The sequence below is a fragment of the Ranitomeya variabilis genome, chromosome 4 (genome assembly GCF_051348905.1).
Source record: "Ranitomeya variabilis isolate aRanVar5 chromosome 4, aRanVar5.hap1, whole genome shotgun sequence".
Classification (NCBI taxonomy): domain Eukaryota; kingdom Metazoa; phylum Chordata; class Amphibia; order Anura; family Dendrobatidae; genus Ranitomeya; species Ranitomeya variabilis.
This window is the reverse complement of record NC_135235.1, coordinates 742,696,944-742,719,205: the sequence shown is the minus strand read 5'-3', so window position 1 is coordinate 742,719,205 and position 22,262 is coordinate 742,696,944. Positions and strand designations below refer to the sequence as shown.

The 22,262-nt window shown below is 47.2% G+C and overlaps 1 protein-coding gene across 2 annotated transcripts in view; it reads left to right on the top strand.

The window, feature by feature from the left end:
* LOC143768056 (uncharacterized) overlaps positions 1–22,262 on the top strand; it is a 77,467-nt gene that overhangs the window by 4,588 nt on the left and 50,617 nt on the right. The window contains exon 1 of one of the 2 annotated variants that reach the window (XM_077256726.1): positions 17,952–18,087. The exons of the other annotated variant lie outside the window; for it this stretch is intronic. The gene's annotated coding sequence lies outside the window, so the exon portion shown is untranslated. Of the gene's footprint in view, positions 1–17,951; positions 18,088–22,262 lie in introns of those variants that run through there. 2 annotated transcript variants of the gene reach the window in all.

Here is a 22,262-nt window from a genome sequence, read left to right as displayed (position 1 = left end):
CGGGTCCTCTTCCTGTGACTGTTCAGTCAGAGGGCGGCGCGCATTAAGCGCGTCATCGCGCCCTCTGAACCGTTCAGTTCAGAGGGCGCGATGACGCGTTAATGCGCGCCGCCCTCTGACTGAACAGTCGCAGGCGGAGGATGGAGCAGCGTGCATCACTGGAACGGGGACAGGTAAATATAGCATATACTCACCCTCCTGGCTCGTCCCTGCTTCTCCGTTGGAGATCGCGGTGTGCGTTCAGTGTTTACGCATACCGCGATCTCCTGGGAGCGTCACTCTGTGGGGTCCAGACTGCGCCGGCGCTTGCGCAGTCTATAAAGGCTTCGGACAGCGTGACGCTCCCAGCGTTATATTATAGATGTGGAGTGCGGCTCTGCGGGTGGAGGTCGGTGCTGGAGGCCCCATTATTCTCTATGTGGAGTGCGGCTCTGCGGGTGGAGGTCGGTGGTGGAGGCTCCATTATTCTCTACGTGGAGTGTGGCTCTGTGGGTGGAGGTCGATGGTGGAGGCTCCATTATTCTCTATGTGGAGTGCGGCTCTGCGGGTGGAGGTCGGTGCTGGAGGCTCTGTTATTCTCTATGTGGAGGGCGGCTCTGCGGGTGGTGGCTGGTGCTGGAGATACAGGGTCAGTGGTTGCCCTCGTCCGCTGTCTCGGTTGTCTTTAGTAAGACTGTATGGACCAGGGCTCACACCACTGCATGCCCGCCCTTTATCCCCGTGGGCAGGAAACTACTCAGACAACACAGGGTGAGGGTAACACAGTGTGGCAATGCTTTTAAGTTTCCCGCCAGGGCCGTGGGGTTCTTGGTACCGTTTCCGGTGCTTAAATGGGATGTCACGGTGGCTGCGACCCTGTTCGTGGCCCTGAGCGCCCAATTAAAGGGAAAGGTCTTTTTTAGGGGAATTGTAAGTAAAGTCTATTGTTCTAATAGAAGATAGAGGGCACCATCAACAATAATATTCTATGTGCTCAACCCGCAGCATGTTATACATAGACAATGTAATAAAAAAAAAAGAAACATGCATAAACGCGGGGATCAACAAACAAGATAACAAATTTTATTAAATGTGTTTTAACCACACAACTTGAATTTAAAAACATTTAAAACCGCAAAAAGCACAAAAATTACACCCAAGAAAACAATAAGGGAAGACATAGGATAATAAACAAGGGGGAACAGTCCCTAATACACTCTCCTCTGAAGTCATATAGTATCCAATAGAAAATGGTTAGCTCTGATTTGTACCATAAATAACCCCAATATTGTGGATTGGTACCCAATATAGGCAAAAAGGTGCAAAGTGCAATCTGAGTAATAGCCTGATAACCAGGAGAAATAAACATACATATATGTAGCCTAAATGCACAGATAACAATTTAGTACCATACCCACACCCATATAAACAATTCAATGGCACATTAGCACGTTGTGCCAAAAAGATGAACCAAACCAGTGTGTGCAGAGCAAAAAATAATAATAAGCTCCTAATGGACATGCTCACACTCTGTATGTAGCTGAGGAGTTCGAGATGGAAAACAGGAACCGGCCCGCATGTAGCCCACCCAACGCGTATCGTCACCTAATTGACTTCATCAGGCGTGAAGACACCCCTGATGAAGACACCATTGGGTACCAATCCACAACATTGGGGTTATTTATGGTTGATCCCTGCGTTTATGCATGTTTCTTTCTTCTTTTTTTTGTTATAAAGTCTATTGTTCGTGAAGCCACCTGTGGTATTCGGTCAGTAAGGACAGACGCTGCTTAAAGGGGTCCTCTGGGGTGATGGTATTGGAGCTAGATGGTATAACTTCCCACAGGTGAAGTAGGTCCCCAGGGCTCCCGTGTGTGTAGATGCAGATGGTGAATGATGCAGTGAAGAACGAGGACACAGGTTTGCAGTCTCTTTACTGAAACTTCAGGCAACCGCAGTCCAGGGCACCAGATCACAGGTACAGGCAGGGTTCGGCCGGCTTGGAAGAGAGTTCAGAGTCCCTTTCATCAGGTGGAGATGAAAGCCTTCCTCAAAGCGCGGTGGTGTTTTAGCCCCTTCCTGCCTATGGCTTTTGATAAGGTTCTCGCAGTTCCTCTCTGTCCCCCATATAGGTTAGGACACAAACCCGTATGACAGGTGACTCGAGCCTTTTTATAGGGAGTCTATCATTACCCGGGCCCTATACGTCACTGTGCCTCCTGGGTGTAAAGTCAGACAGGTAACTTAAAGTTCAGCTGTCCTGCAATTTTCAGCTATGTCCCTTAGAGTCCGACATAGACTCGGTCTTCCGGCTACCGGAATCTGCGCTAGCCAGTGAGGTAGCCAAATCACTGCTCTGCTCCCCTGGTGTCACTCTCCTGTGCCTTTTCTCTCCTGCACACTTTCCACAAGTTGTTCTTTCCTTCTAAGTTTCCTCTCTCCAGGAGCTGTAGTACCTCTGACTACACATCCCCTTCAGACCTTCTGACACTCTATGTCCGTCTGCCTTCGTCTCTGTCCTCTGACAGAATCTTTCCTCCGCCACTGTCTGCTTCAGACTGCTGTCTGGCACACTCCCCCTCCAGCCAGAATATAAGGAAGTTCCCCTTAATCTGGGCTCAGAGCTCCCCCTTCTGGCCTGGAGTATGAACGTGTTGTGTTTATGTAATTCCCTGGTGAAAGATATCCTTCATCATTTCCAAGCGTGACATCACTCTCCCCGGGAGGAAAACAGTGCCACTGTGACGACCAGGGCCCTGGGGTGTCACACTTTATTGAACCAAAAAACAGGCAGATATCGCATAAAACAGTCACGGCACAATACCCAAGATGTTGCACATTACAGAGTCTCACCCTTCCGCTGACTCGCCAGGATAATGGCAGCTGTGACTTCAGATCTTCCAGGGTCGCTACCCCACCTGTGGCACGCACACAGAGAGGAGGTAACGACAAGTGTAGGAAGAGGACAGTCCATGGAGTCCACACAAGGTGCAAGACCAGTTGTTCAAATGATCACAACCTGGCTTATCAACATCTCCATGGAAACAGACGACCGGCAGGTCCCAATCATGGCTTTCTCCAAACGTATCCATGGTTCAGCAATGGTCAAATGTGGCAACTCTGTATTTCTTCAGTTGGAGTGATGATGCCATGACTTCTGTAATGTAGACTCCCCGAACACAGGCAGATCCTCCTTTTTATAGGTCACAACTTCTCATTCAGTGATTCCTCCACAGTCTTGGGGGAAGGTGGAAGGAGGCCATCCCTCACTGTTGGAGTGTGAAAGCATGCATAGATTGTCCTTCATATTACAGAACACCAATGGGTCATCAACATATTAACAAACATTCAAACATTGTGCCTTTATTTCCCAATGATAGTAGAACAATGCTAGGACAGATACAATAGCTAATCGGCAGCCAGTGAATAATAATTAAGTGACAATAAAGGCCAACATTCTTTGTCACATGAACTCTAACTCATGTCCCTGGGCCTACTGAAATAATATGTCTGGATAATTCGGATTAAATGCGATGTTGCCATGATGGGCGTTGGGGACTTTAACCCCTTCAGCACTGAGACTATTTTGAGGTCTCTGTGTGGTATCACAGTCACCTAACAGCTGCCACTTTGCCTGGCTCTTCCCGATTGCCTTGGTGCGTTTGCATTCAAGGTAATAATTTGATTAATAACCCAGTAAGCTGAAAGGAAAAAAAAGCACTCAGAAAAATATTTTGTTTTTAAAAAACTAACCTAACCCCTGGTACACCAATTTATTAAAAACAAAAAATTTAAAAGCCATGCTGGTTCGAAGGAGTCCAAGGATTCCAACATAGTCCACAAATGGCAACCTGAAAAAACTAAAATAAAAAGGGAAATAAATGAATAGACAAGAGACAGTCCTTCATTCACCATCATGGTATAACATGGAGCCTTGTTCCAAGATCGAAGCATCATAGGTCACTATGGTTCTCACAGTACAACCATTCCCTCACACAGTATAATGTTCCACAGTACCACCATCCCCCCCCCCACCCCCCCAAACACTGTATATTTGTGATGCTAGTTACTACTCATGGACAAGCTGCAAGGCTGGGTAATCAAAAGGTCAGGAGCCAGGAGGGTACGTTATAGACGGGTGATTCAAAAATACTGTCAGGTCATGGTCCTGGAATCAAAATACCAGGGAGATAGCAGATAAACAAAGGGTGAAAACACATTGAATCAGAGCACGGTCCCAGGTCAGGCAGCAGTAGAACAGAGCAAAGTGAAACACGGCAAACATACACCAGTGAGGAAGAAGCTACAATTTGCACTAATCTGAGGCAGAGAGCTGCCTAAATACCCAGGTAATTATCTGAACCATCGTCAGTACATGAATACATCATCATTATTATTATTATTATACAGCACCATTGATTCCATGGTGCTGTACATGAAAAGGGGTTACATACAAATTACAGTAAACAAACTATCAATCACAGACTGACACAGAGGGGAAATGACCCTGCCCTTGCGGGCTTACATTCTGCAGGGTGGTAGGGAAGGAGACAGCAGGTTGTGGGTTTGCAGCAGCTCTTGTGTTGGTGAGGCGGTAGCTCCGGTAGTGGTGAGGAGGCAGCGGGGTCATTGCAGGCTGTAAGCTTTGCTGAAGAGGTCGGTTTTCAGGTTGTCTGAAGGATCTGAATGTGGTTGTGTAATGACACCAATGGTGTCACAGGCGCAATATAGGGGGTGCTATCGGGCCAAGGGAACGAGGGCACGGAGTAGGGGAACAAAGCACACAGCACAAGGACCTAAGACTAAGCAGTGAGCACAGGACCTGGAACTAAGCAGTCATGTGATAACAAGGCGGAGGAGACAACGCGCGTACAGCCAGGGAAGGCAGCTGGGACTACAGGGCACAGAATGTAAGTGTAGTCAAAGGAGAGCCGAAGGTCAAAATCCAGATGAGAGCATGGTACCTAGGGATAAGACAAAGAGACGAGCCAAGGGGTCAGATAACCAGGAAGGGCAGGGCAGTACAAACGCAGGATAAAGTGGCAAAAGTCAGGAGACAAACTGAGTCATACACAGTTAAAATGTAACGCCCTCCAGGCTGCTCGTCATCTCGTCCTCCATGTTCCTGCCTGCTTCACCATCTGGTTCTCGCTCTCTTCTGTGGGGGCAGAGTGTTATGATCCCAGTGGCTGAGGATCACAGGAAATACTAGCTAAGTTACTAGGCATAGAACAAGCTCTAGGGAGGTGGTAACTGGACTGACCGCAAACCTGATCCTATCCAAACACACTAAAGGTAGCCGGTGAACGTCCCTAAAATCCTGGACGTCTCGACGCAGCCTGAGAAACTGACTACCCCTAAAGAGAGAAAGCAAGACCTCACTTGCCTCAAGAGAAATAACCCCAAAGATATAGGAAGCCCCCAACAAATAATAACGGTGAGGTAAGGAGAAAAGACACACGTAGGAATGAAAACAGATTCAGCAAATGAGGCCCGCTAATACTAGATAGCAGAAGACAGATAGAGAACTGTGCGGTCAGTGGAAAACCCTACCAAAATATCCATGCTGAGAATTCAAGAACCCCCACACCAACTAACGGTGTGGGGGGAGAAACTCAGCCCCCTAGAGCTACCAGCAAGCAGGGAAATCACATATTAGCAAGCTGGACAAGAAACATATTGAACACTGATGATCAAAAAATGAACAAAACGGAAACTTAGCTTCTCTTGAAGAGACTCGTAGCAAGGTAGTCAGAAGGAATCAGAATAGCACTGAATACATTGACAGCAGGCATAGACTGAGAGTCCAAGTGAGCTTAAATAGAAAACCAGCCCACAGATAACGAGACAGCTGATGCCAGTCACAAACCTGCAGAAAGACAGCACTCACACAGTACCACTTGTTACCACAAGAGGGAGCCCAGAAATAGAGTTCACAACAGTACCCCCCTCTTGAGGAGGGGTCACCGAACCCTCATCAAGACCCCAAGGGCGATCAGGATGAGCCGCATGGAAGGCACGAACCAAATCAGCCGCATGAACATCAGAGGCGACAACCCAGGAATTATACTCCTGACCATAGCCCTTCCACTTAACTAAATACTGAAGCCTCCGTCTGGAAATACGAGAATCCAAGATCTTCTCCACCACGTACTCCAATTCGCCCTCAACCAGCACCGGAGCAGGAGGCTCAACAGAAGGAACCACAGGCGCCACATACCTCCGCAACAAAGACCTATGGAACACATTATGAATGGGAAACGATGCTGGGAGGTCCAAACGAAAAGACACCGGGTTAAGGATTTCCAAAATCTTATAAGGACCGATGAAGCGAGGCTTGAATTTAGGAGAGGAAACCTTCATAGGAACATATCGAGAAGACAGCCATACCAAATCCCCAACACGAAGTCGGGGACCAACACCGCGACGGCGGTTGGCAAAGCGCTGAGCCTTCTCCTGTGACAACTTCAAATTGTCCACCACATGGTTCCAAATCTGCTGCAACCTATCCACCACAGAATCCACCCCCGGACAGTCAGAAGACTCAACCTGACCCGAGGAAAAACGAGGATGAAAACCAGAATTGCAGAAAAAAGGCGAAACCAAAGTAGCAGAACTAGCCCGATTATTAAGGGCAAACTCGGCCAATGGCAAAAAAGTCACCCAATCATCCTGATCAGCAGAAACAAAACATCTTAAATAAGTTTCCAACGTCTGATTAGTTCGCTCAGTTTGGCCATTCGTCTGAGGGTGGAAGGCCGACGAAAAAGACAAATCAATGCCCATCTTAGCACAAAAAATCCGCCAAAATCTGGACACAAACTGGGATCCTCTGTCAGACACAATATTTTCAGGGATGCCGTGCAAGCGAACCACATTCTGAAAAAATAAAGGAATCAAATCGGAGGAGGAAGGCAACTTAGGCAAGGGCACCAAATGGACCATTTTGGAAAAACGATCACACACCACCCAGATGACAGACATTCTCTGAGATACTGGAAGATCTGAAATAAAATCCATGGAAATGTGCGTCCAAGGCCTCTTCGGCAAAGGCAAAAGCAAACCGCTGGCACGAGAACAGCAAGGCTTAGCCCGAGCACAAATCCCACAGGACTGCACAAAGGAACGCACATCCCGCGAAAAGGAAGGCCACCAGAAGGACCTAGCCACCAAATCTCTGGTACCAAAAATCCCAGGATGACCTGCCAACACCGAAGAATGAACCTCGGAAATAACTCTGCTGGTCCATCTATCTGGGACAAACAGTCTCTCTGGTGGGCAACGGTCGGGTCTATCAGCCTGAAATTTCTGCAGCACTCGTCGCAAATCTGGGGAAATGGCAGACAAAATCACTCCCTCTCTGAGGATACCAGCCGGCTCCGAAACTCCCGGAGAGTCAGGCACAAAACTCCTAGAAAGGGCATCAGCCTTCACGTTCTTCGAACCAGGCAGGTACGAGACCACGAAATCGAAACGGGAGAAAAACAACGACCAACGAGCCTGTCTAGGATTCAGGCGCTTGGCAGACTCGAGATAAATCACATTTTTGTGATCAGTCAAGACCACCACACGATGCCTAGCTCCCTCGAGCCAATGTCGCCACTCCTCAAATGCCCACTTCATAGCCAACAACTCCCGATTACCAACATCATAATTCCGCTCGGCAGGCGAAAACTTTCTTGAAAAGAAGGCACAAGACTTCATCACAGAGCCATCAGAGCTTCTCTGCGACAAAACAGCCCCTGCTCCAATCTCAGAAGCATCCACCTCGACCTGGAAAGGAAGAGAGATATCAGGCTGACATAAGACTGGAGCTGAAGAAAACCGGCGCTTCAGCTCCCGAAAGGCTTCCACTGCCGCAGGAGACCAATTAGTCACATCAGAACCCTTCTTGGTCAAATCCGTCAAGGGCTTAACCACGCCAGAAAAATTAGCGATGAAGCGACGGTAAAAATTAGCAAAACCCAAGAACTTCTGAAGACTCTTAACAGATGTAGGCTGAGTCCAGTCATGAATAGCCTGGACCTTGACTGGGTCCATCTCAATAGTAGAAGGAGAAAAAATAAAACCCAAAAAGGAAACCTTCTGTACTCCGAAGAGACATTTTGAGCCCTTCACAAATAAAGCATTAGCACGCAGGACCTGAAACACCATCCTGACCTGCTTCACATGGGACTCCCAATCATTAGAAAAGACCAAAATGTCATCCAGATACACAATCATAAATTTATCCAGATATTCTCGGAAAATGTCATGCATAAAGGACTGAAACACAGAAGGAGCATTAGAGAGTCCAAAAGGCATCACCAAGTACTCAAAATGGCCTTCGGGCGTATTAAATGCTGTTTTCCATTCGTCCCCCTGCTTAATACGCACAAGGTTATACGCACCACGAAGATCTATCTTGGTGAACCAACTGGATCCCTTAATCCGAGCAAACAGATCAGACAATAATGGCAAAGGATACTGAAATTTGACCGTGATTTTATTTAGAAGACGATAATCTATACAAGGTCTCAGAGAACCATCCTTCTTGGCCACAAAAAAAATCCTGCACCAAGAGGGGAGGAGGATGGGCGAATATGTCCTTTCGCCAAAGACTCCTTTATATAACTCCGCATCGCGGCATGTTCTGGTATAGACAAATTAAAAAGTCGTCGCTTAGGGAACTTACTGCCAGGAATCAAATTTATAGCACAATCACAATCCCTATGAGGAGGCAGGGCACCGGATCTGGGCTCATCAAATACATCCTGGTTGTCCGACAAAAACTCAGGGACCTCAGAAGGAGTGGAAGAAGCAATTGACACCAAAGGGACATCGCCATGAATCCCCTGACAACCCCAACTTGACACAGACATAGCTTTCCAATCCAAAACTGGATTATGGGCCTGCAGCCATGGCAGACCCAAAACTACAACATCATGCAAATTATGCAGCACAAGAAAGCGAATCACCTCCTGATGTACAGGAGTCATGCACATGGTCACTTGAGTCCAATACTGAGGCTTATTCTCAGCCAATGGCGTAGCATCTATTCCCCTCAGTGGAATAGGAAATTCCAAAGGCTCCAGAACAAAACCACAGCGCTTGGCAAACGACAAATCCATAAGATTCAGGGCAGCACCTGAATCCACAAAAGCCATAACCGAGTAGGATGACAAAGAACAGATTAAAGTAACAGACAAAATGAACTTAGGCTGTAAAGTACCAATGGTGACAGGTTTAGCGATTTTTTTTTTTAAGCGCTTAGAGCATGCTGAGATAACATGAGTAGAATCACCACAGTAAAAGCACAACCCATTTTGACGTCTATGACTTTGTCGCTCAATTCTAGTCAGAATTCTGTCACATTGCATTGACTCAGGTCTCTGTTCAGAGAACACCGCCAGAGGATGCGCAGATTTGCGCTCCCGCAAACGCCGATCAATCTGAATGGCCAAAGCCATTGAATCACTCAGACTTGCAGGCGTGGGGAACCCCACCATAACATTCTTAATGGCTTCAGAAAGACCCTCTCTGAAATTTGCATCCAGGACACACTCATTCCATTGAGTAAGCACTAACCATTTCCGAAATTTTTGACAGTACACCTCAGCTTCATCCTGACCTTGAGAGATAGCCAGCAAAGCCTTTTCTGCCTGGTTCTCAAGAATTAGGTTCCTCATAAATCAGTCCAAGCGCCAGAAAAAATGCATCCACATTCAGCAATGCAGGATCTCCTGGCGCCAGAGAGAAAGCCCAATCTTGAGGGTCGCCGCGTAACAAGGAGATAACAATTTTAACTTGCTGAGTGGAATCACCAGAGGAACGAGGTCTCAAAGACAGAAACAATTTACAATTATTCCTAAAATTCAAAAACCTAGATCTATCTCCAGAAAACAACTCAGGAATAGGTATCTGTTATGACCCCAATGGCAGAGGGTCTCAGGAATAAATACCAAGTCTGCAAACACAAAAAACCAGCTCATAGGGCAGTGGTAACTGGGCTGACCATATATCTAATCCTAGCACCACAAATAGAAGTAGCCGGGGAACGTGCCTACGTTGGTTCTAGACGTCTCGCGCCAGCCGGAGAACTAACTAACCCTAGAAGGGAAAAGAAAGACCTTTCTTGCCTCCAGAGAAAAGCCCCCAAAAGTTGGATACAAGCCCCAACAAATAATAACGGTGAGGTAAGAGGAAAAGACAAACATAAGAATGAGCTAGGTATTTAGCAAAGAGAGGCCCACTAGCTAATAGCAGAATATAGTAAGATGACTTATATGGTCAGCAAAAACCCTATTAAAATATCCACGCTGGATATTCAAGAACCTCCGAACCGTCTAACGGCCGGGGGGAGAACACCAGCCCCCTAGAGCTTCCAGCAAGGTCAGAAATCACATTTAGTACAAGCTGGACAAAAATAGTAGCAAAGCAAGTAACTCAAAAAACAAAGAAGCAAGACTTAGCTTAATTTTGCAAGAGCCAGGACCAGCAGACAGGAGCAACAGAAGGATCTGATTACAACGATGCCAGGCACTGGACTAAGGATCCAGGAAGTTAATATAGCGACACCCCTGGACTAACGACCCAGGTGAGTGCCAAACAGAAAAAAGACAATCCCAGAGTCATACCACTAGTGACCACAAGAGGGAGCCAAGAAGTCTAATTCACAACAGTACCCCCCCTTAAGGAGGGGTCACCGAACCCTCACCAAGACCACCAGGGCGATCAGGATGAGCAGCGTGAAAGGCACGAACTAAATCGGCCGCATGCACATCAGAGGCAACAACCCAGGAATTATCCTCCTGACCATAGCCCTTCCACTTGACCAGATACTGAAGCCTCCGCCTGGAGAGACGAGAATCCAAGATCTTCTCCACCACGTACTCCAACTCGCCCTCAACCAACACCGGAGCAGGAGGCTCAACAGAAGGAACCACAGGTACAACGTACCGCCGCAACAAAGACCTATGGAACACGTTGTGAATGGCAAACGACACAGGAAGATCCAAGCGAAAGGACACAGGATTAAGGATTTCCAATATCTTGTAAGGACCGATGAAGCGAGGCTTAAATTTTGGAGAGGAGACCTTCATAGGAACAAATCGAGAAGACAGCCATACCAAATCCCCAACACGAAGTCGGGGACCCACACCGCGGCGGCGGTTGGCAAAACGCTGAGCCTTCTCTTGTGACAACTTTAAGTTGTTCACCACATGATTCCAGATCTGCTGCAACCTATCCACCACAGAATCTACCCCAGGACAGTCAGAAGGCTCCACATGTCCCGAGGAAAAACGAGGATGGAAACCAGAGTTGCAGAAAAATGGCGAAACCAATGTAGCGGAACTAGCCCGATTATTAAGGGCAAACTCAGCCAACGGCAAGAAGGTCACCCAATCATCCTGATCCGCAGAAACAAAACACCTCAAATAAGCCTCCAGAGTCTGATTAGTTCGCTCCGTTTGTCCATTAGTCTGAGGATGAAAGGCAGACGAAAACGACAACTCAATGCCCATCCTAGCACAAAAGGATCGCCAGAACCTGGAAACAAACTGGGATCCTCTGTCAGACACAATATTCTCAGAAATGCCGTGTAAACGAACCACATTCTGAAAGAACACAGGAACCAGATCGGAAGAGGAAGGCAGCTTAGGCAAAGGTACCAAATGGACCATCTTAGAAAAGCGATCACATACCACCCAGATGACAGACATGCCCTGAGACACCGGGAGATCTGAAATGAAATCCATGGAAATGTGTGTCCAAGGCCTCTTCGGGACAGGCAAGGGCAAGAGCAACCCGCTGGCACGCGAACAGCAAGGCTTAGCTCGAGCACAAGTCCCACAGGACTGCACAAACGACCGCACATCCCGTGACAAGGAAGGCCACCAAAAGGACCTAGCCACCAGATCTCTGGTGCCAAAAATTCCCGGATGCCCTGCCAACACCGAGGAATGAACCTCGGAAATGACTCTGCTGGTCCACTTATCAGGAACAAACAGTCTGTCAGGTGGACAAGAGTCAGGTCTACCAGCCTGAAATCTCTGCAACACACGTCGCAAATCCGGAGAAATGGCTGACAAGATAACTCCCTCTTTAAGAATACCAACTGGTTCTGCGACTCCCGGAGAGTCAGGCACAAAGCTCCTTGAAAGAGCATCAGCCTTCACATTCTTTGAACCTGGTAAATATGAGACCACAAAGTCAAAACGGGAGAAAAACAATGACCAGCGGGCCTGTCTAGGATTCAGGCGTTTAGCAGACTCGAGATACATCAGATTTTTGTGATCAGTCAAGACCACCACACGATGCTTAGCACCCTCGAGCCAATGACGCCACTCCTCAAATGCCCACTTCATGGTCAACAACTCCCGATTGCCAATATCATAATTCCGCTCAGCAGGCGAAAACTTCCTAGAGAAAAAGGCACAAGGTCTCATCACAGAGCAACCAGGGCCTCTCTGCGACAAAACGGCCCCTGCCCCAATCTCAGAAGCATCCACTTCAACCTGAAAGGGAAGTGAGACATCAGGCTGGCACAAAACAGGCGCCGAAGTAAACCGGCGCTTCAACTCCTGGAAAGCCTCCACGGCTGCAGGAGCCCAGTTAGCAACATCAGAACCTTTCTTGGTCATATCCGTCAAAGGTTTAGCAATGCTAGAAAAATTAGCAATAAAACGACGGTAGAAGTTAGCAAAACCCAAGAACTTCTGAAGACTCTTAATTGACGTGGGTTGAGTCCAATCATGAATAGCACGGACCTTGACTGGGTCCATCTCCACCGCAGAAGGGGAAAAAATAAACCCCAAAAAGGGAACCTTCTGTACTCCAAAGAGACACTTTGAGCCCTTAACAAATAAAGCATTCTCACGCAAAACCTGAAACACCATCCTGACCTGCTCTACATGCGAGTCCCAGTCATCAGAAAAAAACAGAATATCATCCAGATAAACGATCATAAATTTATCCAGATACTTCCGGAAAATATCATGCATAAAGGACTGAAACACTGAAGGAGCATTAGAGAGCCCAAAAGGCATCACCAAGTACTCAAAATGACCTTCGGGCGTATTAAACGCGGTTTTCCATTCATCTCCTCGCTTAATGCGCACAAGGTTGTACGCACCACGAAGATCTATCTTGGTGAACCACTTGGCACCTTTAATTCGGGCAAACAAGTCTGACAACAGAGGCAAAGGATACTGAAATTTAACAGTGATTTTATTCAAAAGCCGATAGTCAATACAAGGTCTCAAAGATCCGTCCTTCTTGGCCACAAAAAAGAATCCCGCACCAAGAGGGGAAGAGGAAGGACGGATATGCCCCTTCTCCAGAGATTCCTTGATATACGAACGCATTGCGGTATGCTCAGGTACAGACAGATTAAATAGTCTTCCCTTAGGAAATTTGCTACCTGGAATCAAATCTATGGCACAGTCACAGTCCCTATGAGGAGGCAGAACACTGGACCTGGACTCGCTGAACACATCCTGATAATCAGACAAATACTCAGGAACTTCCGAAGGAGTAGAGGAAGCAATAGACACCGGCGGGGAATCACCATGAATACCTTGACAGCCCCAACTTGACACCGACATTGCCTTCCAATCCAAGACTGGATTATGAGTCTGTAACCATGGCAACCCCAAAACGACCAAATCATGCATTTTATGCAGAACAAGAAAACGAATCACCTCCCGATGTTCAGGAGTCATGCACATGGTTACCTGTGTCCAAAACTGCGGTTTATTTTCCGCCAATGGCGTAGCATCAATACCCCTCAGAGGGATAGGATTAACCAACGGCTCAAGAACATAACCACAGCGCTTGGCAAATGACAGATCCATAAGACTCAGGGCAGCACCTGAATCCACAAATGCCATAACAGGGTAGGAGGACAATGAGCAAATTAAAGTCACAGACAAAATAAATTTAGGTTGCAAATTACCAATGGCGACAGGACTAACAACCCTTGTTAGGCGTTTAGAGCATGCTGATATAACGTGTAGAATCACCACAGTAAAAACACAACCCATTCTGACGTCTATGATTTTTCCGCTCATTTCTGGTCTGAATTCTATCACATTGCATCAAATCAGGTGTTTGTTTAGACAACACCACCAGAGGATTAGCGGTTTTGCGCTCCCGCAAACGCCGGTCAATTTGAATAGCCAGCGCCATGGAATCATTGAGACTTGTAGGAATGGAGAAACCCACCATCACATTCTTAATGGCTTCAGAAAGGCCATTTCTGAAGTTTGCGGCCAGAGCACACTCATTCCACTGAGTAAGCACGGACCATTTCCGAAATTTTTGGCAATACACTTCAGCTTCATCCTGGCCCTGAGAAATAGCCAGCAAGGCTTTTTCTGCCTGAATTTCAAGATTGGGTTCCTCGTAAAGCAATCCGAGCGCCAGAAAAAACGCATCAATATTTGCCAATGCCGGATCTCCTGGCGCTAGCGAGAAGGCCCAATCCTGAGGGTCGCCCCGTAAAAAGGAGATAACAATTTTAACTTGCTGAACTGAGTCTCCAGATGAACGGGGTCTCAGGGATAGAAACAATTTACAATTATCCCTGAAATTCCTAAACTTAAATCGGTCTCCAGAAAACAGTTCAGGAATAGGTATTTTAGGTTCAGACATAGGACTACTGGTAACAAAATCTTGTATGCTTTGCACACGAGCAGCAAGCTGGTCCACACTAGTAATCAAGGTCTGGACATTCATGTCTGCAGCAAGCTCAAGCCACTCAGAGGTAAAGGGGAGGAAGAGAGGAAAAAAAAAAAAATAAATCAGAATTTCCTTTCTTATATCCCACTTCTGCAATGCATTAAACATTCAATGTAGGCCTGGCATACTGTTATGACCCCAATGGCAGAGGGTCTCAGGAATAAATACCAAGTCTGCAAACACAAAAAACCAGCTCATAGGGCAGTGGTAACTGGGCTGACCATATATCTAATCCTAGCACCACAAATAGAAGTAGCCGGGGAACGTGCCTACGTTGGTTCTAGACGTCTCGCGCCAGCCGGAGAACTAACTAACCCTAGAAGGGAAAAGAAAGACCTTTCTTGCCTCCAGAGAAAAGCCCCCAAAAGTTTAATACAAGCCCCCAACAAATAATAACGGTGAGGTAAGAGGAAAAGACAAACATAAGAATGAGCTAGGTATTTAGCAAAGAGAGGCCCACTAGCTAATAGCAGAATATAGTAAGATGACTTATATGGTCAGCAAAAACCCTATTAAAATATCCACGCTGGATATTCAAGAACCCCCGAACCGTCTAACGGCCGGGGGGAGAACACCAGCCCCCTAGAGCTTCCAGCAAGGTCAGAAATCACATTTAGTACAAGCTGGACAAAAATAGTAGCAAAGCAAGTAACTCAAAAAACAAAGAAGCAAGACTTAGCTTAATTTTGCAAGAGCCAGGACCAGCAGACAGGAGCAACAGAAGGATCTGATTACAACGATGCCAGGCACTGGACTAAGGATCCAGGAAGTTAATATAGCGACACCCCTGGACTAACGACCCAGGTGAGTGCCAAACAGAAAAAAGACAATCCCAGAGTCATACCACTAGTGACCACAAGAGGGAGCCAAAAAGTCTAATTCACAACAGGTATCTTTGGCTCAGACATAGGGCTATGAACAACAAAATCCTGAATATTTTGCACCCTTGCAGCAAGATGATCCACACTAGAAGTCAGACTCTGAATATCCATGTCTGCAGCTGAGCTCAAAACCACCCAGAGATTAAGGGGATGAGAGAAGCTGGACAGACTGCAGCAAAGGAGGAAGAAAAAAAAAAAATTGTACTCAGGACTTCTTTTATCCCACTTCATGAGATGCATTAAACACTTTTTGGCCTGCTGTACTGTTATGATCCCAGTGGCTGAGGATCACAGGAAATACTAGCTAAGTTACTAGGCATAGAACAAGCTCTAGGGAGGTGGTAACTGGACTGACCGCAAACCTGATCCTATCCAAACACACTAAAGGTAGCCGGTGAACGTGCCTAAAATCCTGGACGTCTCGACGCAGCCTGAAAAATTGACTACCCCTAGAGAGAAAGCTAGACCTCACTTGCCTCAAGAGAAATAACCCCAAAGATATAGGAAGCCCCCAACAAATAATAACGGTGAGGTAAGGAGAAAAGACACACGTAGGAATGAAAACAGATTCAGCAAATGAGGCCCGCTAATACTAGATAGCAGAAGACAGATAGAGAACTGTGCAGTCAGTGGAAAACCCTACCAAAATATCCATGCTGAGAATTCAAGAACCCCCACACCAACTAACGGTGTGGGGGGAGAAACTCAGCCCCCTAGAGCTACCAGCAAGCAGGGAAATCACATATTAGCAAGCTGGACAAGAAACATATTGAACACTGATGATCAAAAAATGAACAAAACGGAAACTTAGCTTCTCTTGAAGAGACTCGTAGCAAGGTAGTCAGAAGGAATCAGAATAGCACTGAATACATTGACAGCAGGCATAGACTGAGAGTCCAAGTGAGCTTAAATAGAAAACCAGCCCACAGATAACGAGACAGCTGATGCCAGTCACAAACCTGCAGAAAGACAGCACTCACACAGTACCACTTGTGACCACAAGCGGGAGCCCAGAAATAGAGTTCACAACAGCAGAGCTTCTTCTTCCTCCTCCCGCCATTAAGGATCAGGAGGAGGATCTCAGTTACTGATGGGCATGTCCTCATGGTGCAAAGGTATTTGGAGTGGGCAGCCATTGTTTTCGTGCCCCACAGCTAGTCTCTGCCCACGATGGCGCACTTTTCCAGCGCTCCTCGTGGCGCTATAATGGCGGCAGTTTTTGTGGCAATTCACAATAAACAGTCTCTCAATAAATCACAATTAGGCACAGTCTCTTAGGCGCACATGACCTGATTCTCAGGGTCGGTCCATCCTGTTCGTGACCCCAAAAATGAGTGGCCCACCAGAGCCGTAAGGTACCCGGTATCGTGTCCGGTATCGTGTCCGGTATTCACGGGGATGTCACGGTGGCGACCCGGTCCGTGGCCCTGGGCGCCCATGTAAAAGGGAAATTGAATAAAGTTTATGTTCGTGACGCCACCTTTGGTATTCAGTCAGTGAGGACCGACGCTGCTTTAAGGGGTCCTCTGGGGTGGTGATATGGCAGCTAGATGGTATAACTTCCCACAGGTGAAGTATATCCCCAGGGCTCCCTGTGTGTAGATGAAAGATGGTGAATAGTGCAGTAAAGAACGAGGACACAGGTTTGCAGTCTCTTTACCGGATTTACTGTAGCTTCAGGCAACCGCAGTCCAGGGCACCAGATCACAGGACAGGCAGGGTCCAGCCGGCTTGGAAGCGAATTCAGAGTCCCCTTTACTAGGTGGAGTTAAAAGCCTTCCGCATAGCGCGGTGGTGTTGTCCCTTATTGCCTATGGCTTCTGATAAGGTCCTCACAGTTCTCTCTGTCCTCTATAAAAGTGGGACATAAACCCGTATTGCAGGTGACTCGAGCCTTTTTACATGATCTCTATCATGACCCGGGCTCTATGTGTCACTGTGCCTCCTGTGTATTAGGGCAGACAGGTGATGTGCAATCCAGCTCTCCTGCCGGTTCCTGCTGTCAGTCTTAGAGTCCCTCAAAACCGGCTACCGGTATTCTGCGCCAGCCAGGGAGGTAGCTAATTCACTGCTCTGCTCCGCTGGTATCACTCTCCTGTTCTTCGCTCTCCCACACGCTCACTACAATCGGTTCAGCTTTCGGTATTATCTCTGTCTAAGAGCTGCAGCACTTTCTCGTGGCTGCACGGATCCTCATATGTTCTTCCTACCTCAGACTGCTCCAGTCTGCTCTCTGGCACTATCTGACTAACTTTCCCTCCAAACCACAATATATCCCTATATGCAGGGGAGTCATCTAGAAATAGGATCACAAGCTCCCTCTTGTGGCCTGGAGTGTGAACATGTTGCATGTTTGTGTTACCTAGTGAGAGTTATCCTTCATCGCTTCCAAGCGTGACATCACTCACCCAGTGAGGAAAGCAATGCCACTGTGATGACCAGGACCCTGGGGCGTCATAAAAGCTCACACGCACAGAGGCACAACGATTACGGACGAGTAACCTGGGTGAGCAACCACAAACAGAGTAGACGGAAGTATCATTGACACCAAACCCAGGAACTACCAAAATTAAATAGCCACCCCAGAACCAAAGAAAGGTGGACTAGAATGAACCATTACCTGACCAGGATGGAGGTGGAACTATCCTGTCATAGTCATGACAGGTTGATAGTCAGACTTGTTGGGGCAAAGAATTCCAGAGGATGGGAGATATTCTGGAGAAGTCTTGGAGGCGGTTGGGTGAGCAGCGAATAAGTGTGGAGGAGAGAAAAGGAAGTCTTGGGAGGATCAGAGATTACGTGAGGGAAGATATCGGGAGATTAGTTCAGAGATATATGGAGGAGTGAGGTTATAGATGGCCTTGTAGGTCATTATTAGTAATTTGAACTGGATACGCTGAGGGAATGGGAGACAGTGAAGAGATATGCAGAGGGGAGAAGGGGAGGAGTAGTGAGGAAAGAGATTAATTAGTTGGGCAGCAGAGTTAAGGATGGACTGGAGAGGTGCGAGGGTGTTAGCAGGTAGGCCACAGAAAAGGATGTTGCAGTAGTCAAAGTGGGAGATGAGGGCATACACAAGCATTTTAGTAGATTGAGGGTTGAGGAAAGGACAGATTCTAAAAATATTTTTAAGCTGGAGGCGACAGGAGGTGGAAAGAGCTTGGATGTGCAGTTTGAAGGACAGGGAAGAGTCAAGGGTTACTCCGAGGCAGCAGACTTCCGGTACAGGTGAAAGCGTGATGTTGTTAATTGTGATAGATAGGTCAGGTAAGGAAGATCTGTGAGATGGAGGAAAGATGATGAGTTCAGATTTGTCCACATTGAATTTGAGGAAGCAAGAGGAGAAGGAGGATATGGCTGATAGACACTCTGGGATTCTGGACAGCAGAGAGGTGACATCTGAGCCAGAGCGGTAGATCTGAGTGTCATCAGCATAAAGGTGGTACTGGAATCCATGGGACTTTGAGTTGTCCCAGGCCAAGTGTATAGATTGAGAAGAATAGGGGTCCTAGAACAGAGCCTTGGGGGACTCCAACAGAGAGAGGGTGGGATGAGTTAGTGTGGGAGGTATGCGGTTGGAAAGATGTGAGGAGATCCAAGATAGGGCGAGATCTTTGATGCCATATGAGGAGGGGTATACATAATAAAAACAAGTACAGTAATCTTAAATGGTACAAGTCACGACTGGTACAGGAGGAGAGAGGACCCTGCCGGCGAGGGCTCACAATCTACAAGGGATGGGTGAGGATACAGTAGGCGAGGGTAGAGCTGGTCGTGCAGCGATTGTTGGATCGGTGGTTACTGCAGGTTGTAGGCTTGTCAGAAGAGGTAGGTCTTCAGGTTCTTTTTTGAAGGTTTCCATGGTAGGCGAGCGTCTTATATGTTGGGATAGAGAGTTCTAGAGTAAGGGTGATGCGCAGGAGAAATCTTGAATGTATTGTGGGAAGGCAAAATAAGGGAGTATAGAAGGAGATCTTGTGAGGATCTGAGGTTGCGTGCAGGTAAGTACCCGGAGACAAGTTCACAGATGTATGGAGGACACAGGTGGTGGATCGCCTTGTGTGTCATGGTTAGGATTTTGAACTGGAGTCTTTGGGTAATGGGGAGCCAGTGCAGAGATTGACAGAGGGGAGAGGCTAAGGAATAGCTGGGGGACAGGTGGATTAGTCAGGCAGCAGAGTTTAGAGTAGATTAGAGGGGTGCGATAGTGTTAGAGGGGAGGCTGTTGTGAATTCTGTTGTGGGTTCTGCTCTTGGGCTCCCTCCTGTGGTCATAAGTGGTAGTGCTGCTGTTTGTCCTTCACAGCAGTCATCAGGTGTGACCACTTTGGACAGGGCTATTTAGTTTGGCCTCACCCTTTGGTGAGTGCCAGTTGTCCATTGTCTTCTGGAGAATTCACATCTCTGCTTGGTTTCTCCTGCTGGATTGTCCAAATCATCAAAGATAAGTCCTGGCTTTGTTTTTGCAGTCCACATGCGGTGGACTTTATAGTTCAGTGAATTGCTATGTTTTTTCTTGTCCAGCTTTGTCTGTGTAAGGATTTATTCAGCCAAGCTGGAAGCTCTGGAGTTGCAGAGTTACCCTCCATGCCTTTAGTTAGGTGTGGAGATTTTTGTATTCTCTGTGGTGGATTTTTGTAGTATTTTAATACTGACCGCACAGTACTCTGCCCTGTCTTTTCTTTCTAGGTAGCGTGGCCTCTTTTGCTAAATTCTGTTTCCAGTCTGCGTTTGTAATTTCCCTCTCCTCTCACAGTCAATATTTGTGGGGGGCTGTCTTTCCTTTGGGAATTTTCTCTGAGGCAAGATAGTTTTCCTGTTTCTTTATTTAGGGGTAATTAGTCCTCCGGCTGTGACGAGGTGTCTAGGGAGTGACAGGAACATCCCACGGCTACTTCTAGTTGCACTGTTAAGTTCAGGGTCTGCGGTCAGTATAGAGGCCACCTACTCCAGAGCTCGTCCATGGGGCTCCTAGGCCACCAGATCATAACAGGAGGCCACAGAGCAGAAGGTTGCAGTAGTCAAGGCGGGAGATGATGAGGGCATGGGCTAGGGTTTTTGCAGATTCTCGGTTGAGGAATGTACGGATCTGTGAAATATTTTTGAGTTGAAGTCGGCAGGAAGCGGAAAAGACTTGGAAATGTGGTTTGAAGGAGAGATCAGTGTCAAGGATTACCTCGAGGCAGCGAGCTTGTGAGACTGGGGAGAATGAGCAGCCATGTATTTTAATGGATAGGTCTGTTGGGGGGGGGTCGAGTAAGATGGGAGAAAGATGATGAATTCTGTTTTGTCCATATTAAGTTTTAGAAATCTAGCGGAGAAGAAGGATGAAATGGCAGACAGACATTGTGGGATTCTTTTTAGTAGTGAGGTGAAATCTGGTCCACAGATGTAGATCTGTGTGTCATCAGCATAGAGGTGATACTGAAAGCCATGAGAATCTGTGAGCTGTCTGAGGCCGAAGGTGTAGGTGGAGAAGAGCAGAGGCCCTAGGACTGAACCTTGCAGGACTCCGACAGATAGGGGGCGAGGTGAGGAGGTGGTGTGCGAGTGGGAGACGCTGAATATCCGTTCTGTTAGGTATGACGAGATCCAAGATAGGGCCAAGTAAATGATGCCAAGAGATGAGAAGGTCTGTAATAGGGAATGGTCCACTGTTTCAAAGGCAGAGGACAGGTCTAGGAGGAGGACGACAGAGTAGTATCACTTGGCTTTGGCGGTTAATAGGTCATTGGTGACTTTAGTTAGGGCAGTTTCAGTGGAGTGATGCGGCTGGAAGCCAGGTTGTAAGCGGTCAAAGAGGGAGCAAGAAGAGAGGTGGGAGGACAGTTCAAGATGGACGTTTTGTTCCAGCAGTTTTGAGGCATAGGGGAGAAGTGATATGGGGCAATAGCTAGATTTAGACGATGGGTCAAGAGAGGGCTTTTTGAGGATAGGTGTGAATGAGGCATGTTTAAAGCTTGAGGGGAAGACACCAGTTGTTATAGGTTGAAGAGATGGGTTAGGGTTGTGATGAAGACTGTGGTGAGGATTAGGATGAAGTGGGATGGAATCGGGTCAAGTGCACAGGTGGTGAGATGTGATCTTGAGAGTAGAGTGGATCTTCTGTAATGGAGAAGTTTGTTTTGGAGGAGGGCTGAGTAATTAGAAGAAAGGGCTCTGGGTGTTGTCGACCAAAACTGGTTCTGATGCTATCAATCTTCTGCTTGAAAAATGAGGCAAAGTCTTCGGCTGAGATGAGTGGAGAGGGAGGAGGTGCTGGGGGACGAAGGAGAGAATTGAAAGTGAATAACTGTTTAGGGTTTTGAGACAGGGAGGATATGAGAGACGAGAAGTAGGTTTGTTTTGCTGCATCGAGTGTGGCCTTGAAAGTAGTGAGGGACTGTTTGAATGCGATGAAGTCATCGTTGGAATGGGATCTTTTCCAACTCCTCTCAGCAACCCTGGTAGCCCGTCTCAGTTCTTTGGTAAGGCTGGTGTGCCAGGGCTGTCTGTTGATTTTTTGAGCTTTTTTATCTGTGAGAGGGGCGACCGTTTCCAGAGCTACAGCTATTGTGGTGTTATATAGAGCAGCAGCGGCATCCGCATTGTGTAGGGAACTTATGTCTGTAAGAGGGAGGAAGGATTCGGACAGTGAGTGTAGATCGAGGTGTTTAAGATTTCTGCGAGGGTGTGTGAGTTC